Genomic DNA, 6,067 nt, shown 5'->3' on the forward strand with positions numbered 1-6,067 from the left:
CTTTATTCCTGACTGACTGGATACAGGCATTTAAAATATGCAATACCTATCTACGTCAGTGAGTGATGCATCAGACGGGGTGGACGCAAAGAAATATTTTGTCCTAATTAAGAACTTTACAGATCCAAATCTTGAGGTTGGATGATATATCTGTTTGTTCTCCATAGGGTATTTCATGTTCCAGGGCAGATCAAAGGCAGCAGACAGCATGACAACACAGCACATTGCGTGCTGCACTGCACAGGGAAGGGCTCTTGCCATTAGACCGCTTGTAGTGTTGTGCCCATCGCCCAGTCACCACCTTGATCTCAAGAGAGGGGTTGGAAAAGCTGTCATTTGAAGCACGTACACTGTATATTCTAAGTTTGTCAGCTCATAAAGTCTCACTGCTGAACTCAGCTGAGGGATTTCCACCTCTGCTTTCTTCATTAAAAAAATAAAGCAATAAAAAATAAAATAAATAATTTGTAAAATTATCATAAACCTGCACTAAACTGGAAAGCAGGTTTTTGAAAGGCACAATTAAACATTTGCCATTTGTGACTCAATGATAATGATGCAATGTGTCACACTGAAATACGACAAAATCAGTGTTTTCTCCCTATTCTATTAATGTTGTTAGCACTGGTTGGGACTTAGTGACAAATGCCTGGCTTAGGAACTGCCTGCATCTGAGTAACATAGTTCCAGGAGGGGTGATCCTGTTCTTCTAGAATAACTGCCCACATTCCCATAAAATCAGCTGAGAAAAGTTGAAGCCTTGAAGCTATCTCGTAAGAGACTCAGTCCAGCCACATGATCTGCGTCTCCACTGATCCTGTAGAGACCATAAGCATGTAGAGCTCTCGCAGGAGCTGTTTCCAGACACAGAGAGGACTATAATGAAGGTTCTGGAGATGCCAGTCTGAGAGGTCTGCATCACTGCTCCCATGGCTCAGGCAAGTCACTTACCCAGCAGGTTCAAGCATGCACTCCTCACCTTTCAAAAAATGCTAAAGTAAATGGGCTAAAAGAAAAAAGGTCTCTCCCCTCAGAGGGGAGAATAGGTACGCACACAAAAAAAAAAACAAAAAAAAAAAAAACAAAAAAAAAACCACTAAAAAACCTGCAACAAAACAAAGCTTTCGTCCATTCTTAAGTTTGAATCAGAGCCATGTAGGCTGATCTTCTTCAGGCCCCATACGTGTTCATTTTCAACTTTGACAAAAGGGCATCACCCAAATTATTCTGTGTTGCAATGGTTCATATCTTCTCAGGGTCAGGAGAGTATGAGAACAACCTTGTAAGCAAGAGGTCACTTTATAAAGATACTTTTTGAAATCAACCGCAAACCCATGAAAAATTACCAGACTTCTTCAATTATTCAGGAAAAGTGTAGGCAGCCTCTCCATTGGAGGCAATACAGCAGTGAAGTTAGACCAAGCCATAGGCACTTATGTCCTTAGTATATCCATAAGCAGATGTGGACAAATGAAGTCAGGCACCTGGGAAACTTGCAGGCCAGTTAGGAAGTAGTTTAGTAAATTAATGCCCCTCAACAGTGATGGAAAAACACATATTATCAGCAACATAGACAGATTTTTTTATCTAAGCCCCAGTTACAACAGGGACTGCTTGTTAGTTCTTATACTTATTTAAAAAATTAATTAATTTATATATTGCTATTAATTAATTGCATTTCCAACCATATCAGAGATGAAGATAGTGTCTTGGTAAACTGTCTACGAACAGCAGTGCCTACCTTAGAGTAAGGTTTTTGTTTAATTTTAGGGTGAATTATCCTTAAATTCTTTTCAAATTTTAAACATTTTACTTATCTATCTACAGATAATATCTTCAACATGAGCTCCTTAACTGGGACACATTGGAGGTTTATAGTATTTCATACTTCTTACTCTCTCTTGAATATAATGGCACTCCTTTTCTTCCCAATGGTATCTAGTATTGTGTCCATATATCTCTAGCATTCCATTAATTAGGTCTGTATTACTGTTTTCAATGCTCCAGGTTGATTCTTTTGCCATTTCTGATGTTGAAAATCACCTTCCTCCACGATCAATAGAGATGTTTTAGGAGTGATGTACAACTCAATATGAGAAATGAAAAAATTCTACCCTAAAATGTTTAAATTAACATGAAAATTACACAGTTACCATTAAATTACCTGAGGACCCCACAACAGTACTAAGCAAGAATAGATCAGACTATATTCAAAGATCGTGCTTGTAACAAAAGTGAGCAGAGCCCTCCCCAGATCTTCGTTCGCGAAAACCAGCCATGATATTCAAAGATATTGACACCTCCTGGTGTCATGTAGCTTGCAGCTATGTTTAAAATTATCTCACTGAATCAAGTTGTGCCGTTGTAACTTCCTTATTAAAACCTATAAAATCTGTAAAATATTCACAAAACCTGCAAGCTAAGAGGATATGCTTTTCTGTACCACAAGGGCAAAACTCAAATGAGCTCTAATACAAAAATCACAAAGACTTTTAGATCAGTTCCCCTGATAATTCTTCATAATTTTTACCCAGAAACTGTCTTTAAATGAGCTGCTCATGTGGATTTTAATTAAGTAATATTAATAAAATACAACATTTATTTCACACTAGGATTCTTCTTTAACTCAATACTTGTATAATGAAAGTAAAAATATTTAATTCAATTCATCACAAAACTGAAAAACTGGCAGATTTATCACTACTCTAACCACAAGTCTTGAGGATGGAAGATACAGCAGCTTACTTATGTCCCATCACTAAAGTTACTTTCTAAGTTGTCTGCCATTGCACACTGTAAAGACTGAACTGTATTTGATCTAGATAGGTGTACTTAAGTGGGTAACCAAAATATTGTGGTACCATGGATATCCAGTAAAACTAAATTTCTGAACATTTATTTGACATGTCTCTTAAATTTAGATAAAACTCTCTACTAATGTTGAGAACACAAAAGGTGAGGTGGGGGAAACAGAGTCAGAAAGCAGCCTAGCAGGAAAAAAAATTGATAGCAAAATTGAACTGCTGTGCCATGCCTTACACTGTGTTATACTCTGTAGAAGTTAGAGTTTGCTAAGGTAACACAAACATTTTTTCAATGCTATTCTTTCAGCACTTTTCAGAAAGAAGAAATAGGATAAAGTCTGGGTGAAGGGAGAACAAATGTATGACAAGTTTCTTCTTATTATAGACTTCTTAAAGCACTTTGTTTATTTTTGGTTTTTTTTGTATAGAAAGACTGGCTAGGTATTTTTAAAAGCAGCACTAATTCTTTTAAATCCCTCAGATCTTCAGGAAGTTTTTGTGTTCTGAGACACTAAGATCCATCTCCTGTATGGGAAGAATTAGGGTGAAGTTATAATAACAAACAGATTTTTGGAAAGCCTATTACAAGACCATCAGAAACTGAAACAACAACAACAGAAAAAGTACTGAATGGCGTTGATTTGGTTTTGGCCCGGACAAAACTTCCAGAATAGTTAAGGCAAAAGTAAACAGATTTAAATCAAAAAAAATTGCATAGGCCAGTGTCCCAGCTCAACGATAAAGACATTCTCAGAACTATTCCATCTGCAGGGAAAATTCATTTAGGTTCCCACTGAACTTGTGCAATTGAATTCTTCATAGTGATAGCCAAGTTATATTGGGATTGGAGGTAAGCATCACAAATAAATGTGCATGTGTGTCTGTGTGTGTATGTGTGTGTGTGTGTGTGTCTGTGTGTGTGTGTGTGTGTGTGTGTGTGTCTGCATGTGTCCATGTGTCCATGTGTGTTTTCAGGAAGAGAAAGCAGGAAAGCAGTTTCAATAAAGCTTCAAGGATGACCAACACAGATTGCTTGAAAAAATAATGTGTATATGTTCATAATCAACACTTGATACTATTTTTTTTTCAAATAATCAATAAAAATGTCAACTTATTGGGAAGAAGTCTTTGTTTCACATGATTGTTTATCAATAAATAATGTGAATTTATTTTTAACATATCTGTTAAATTCAGTCTATTCTGTGTCATACCTAAGCCTTTCGCATCTGACATTCTGAACTCTTTTTTACTGGTTATAACTACAACATAAGCTAGAAGAAGCTAAATAGATCTAAAGATCTATGTTTCCACAGTCTGAAAGCACATAGATCCTGTGTCCTGACCAGGACCCTCCTACAGAAATCATTTGTCTGCACATACAGGAGAAAATGTGTTTTCTGCACCTGTGAAAAATTCTGTCTCTGTAATATACGTATAGGTAAAATTTAACTATCTTGTCTTTCACCAGTAAAAATCCAAAAGAACTGCAGCAAGTAAACCATGCAGAGCTATAACTGGAGACTAAGCTGTTCTGGTTCTGACCAAAAGCCTTTACCTTTTGTTTCCAAGCATGTGACAGTAAGTGGCTCATCTCTCAGCACCCCAGACATACTTTAACATGGAGATGACTTTCTACCCAACTTTCTACTGGGATGTCCCTAGTAGGAATATAGATGCAATTTGGTCTTATAAATTTAGGCTCGAGAACACGGGGTGTTCCCTCTGCTGTTTCTCACTCTTTTGTCCCCTCCTCCTCTGATCATACATGAGTTTTGTGTTTCCAGAGGTGCCACCAGCTTGGCTGGTGGGCTAAGCTGTGTCCTGCAATGGGTCCATTGGAACCAACTGGGCACAGGGCAGCCTCTGGTTTTCTGCTACAGAGGACATCCTGAAGCCCCTCACTGTCAAGACCTTGACACCTACAGCCAATACAATACTTTACTGACACAGGAAGGGATGAAATAACACAGTGTTGAAGCTGCATTTAATGGTAATCTCATGTGTCATTGACAGATCAAGGAATGGACTGAACAAGAATCAATTCAGCATTAACCGATGCATTGCAGAAAAAGTGAAAGGTGAATTTCAGCTCAGTTGATGCCACAGAATTTCTTTTCTGAGGAGTGCTTTTGAGAAAACCAGAAGGTTGAAAATGCATTAAGACATAAACTAAACTGTGTTTCAGTTTTATGGCAGACTATGAAGCTGTGATCTGTTGCAGAATAAACCAGTCCTCCTTAAGCATAAATTTACTGTTACGGTGAAGGTTGAATGAGACATCATTGATGATGTTTCTCTCACATAAGGGAAACAGAAGAAGCCATTGTAGTCATTTTTAGTGTAAGGGTTACACTAAAACAGCTGAAATGTGAGTCACCACCCAAACATTTAGCCATATGCAAGTTAAATAAGAAGTTGAGCTAGATAATTAAGGACTTTTGCTGAAAAATGTCTATATATTCACTACATACTGCTTAGTAGAAGTTTGCATGTTTATGATCAGCAGTAGCCAGATGCAAGCAAAGAAGCCGAAGAGCCAGTAAGGCAAGTACTTGGACATTTGAAAGAAAGCCAACTCATGGAATTCATAGGATTGAGCATTGGCTGAAAAAAATGCTTGTGTCTGTGAACACTGAAAATGCTTCGTCTTGCATGACCTTTATTCAGTTCCTGGAATTCAAATCCTACTTTGTACACCTTGTAAATAAACAGCATTGCATCAAAATTATATGGCTATATTACATAACCACTCTTACAACAGAAATAGTCTGCAAAAATATGAATGTAGGCTACCTATTCTATAAAAACAGTAACAGTGGTGTTAGTAGTGAGATCCTTTCTGAAGAGTAAATCAAAGATTTCCACAGAGGAAGAAACTGTGAGCTGAGATTCCTACTGAGTATGCTAAAGTTCAAGATAGCTAAAGATGCTTTCCAGTCAGAGGCTGAAATTTCACAAAAGGAATTAAAACAGCATCTAGAAACTTCCCAGGAAGGATTTGGAGAAAAATTGAAAAGAAGAACGGGGAAACACCTCAGTCTATCAGTAACAAATTGTCTGGATTGATTAGGAAAACCAATAAAAAATGCTCCCATCATTCAGCAGTAAAGAGAAATTAAAAAGGTAATCAGCAATCTGGGTGTTGTGAATCACATAGTTTCCTGGAAAATAAGGGAGGCTGAGAAAGGTGTAGCCAACTTTGAACTTGCAAAAACACTTGAGTTATAGCAAGGACTCTAGGGGCAGATGGTTCACAAGGAGAA

Source organism: Chiroxiphia lanceolata, chromosome Z, assembly GCF_009829145.1.
Source record: "Chiroxiphia lanceolata isolate bChiLan1 chromosome Z, bChiLan1.pri, whole genome shotgun sequence".
Taxonomy (NCBI): Eukaryota; Metazoa; Chordata; class Aves; order Passeriformes; family Pipridae; genus Chiroxiphia; species Chiroxiphia lanceolata.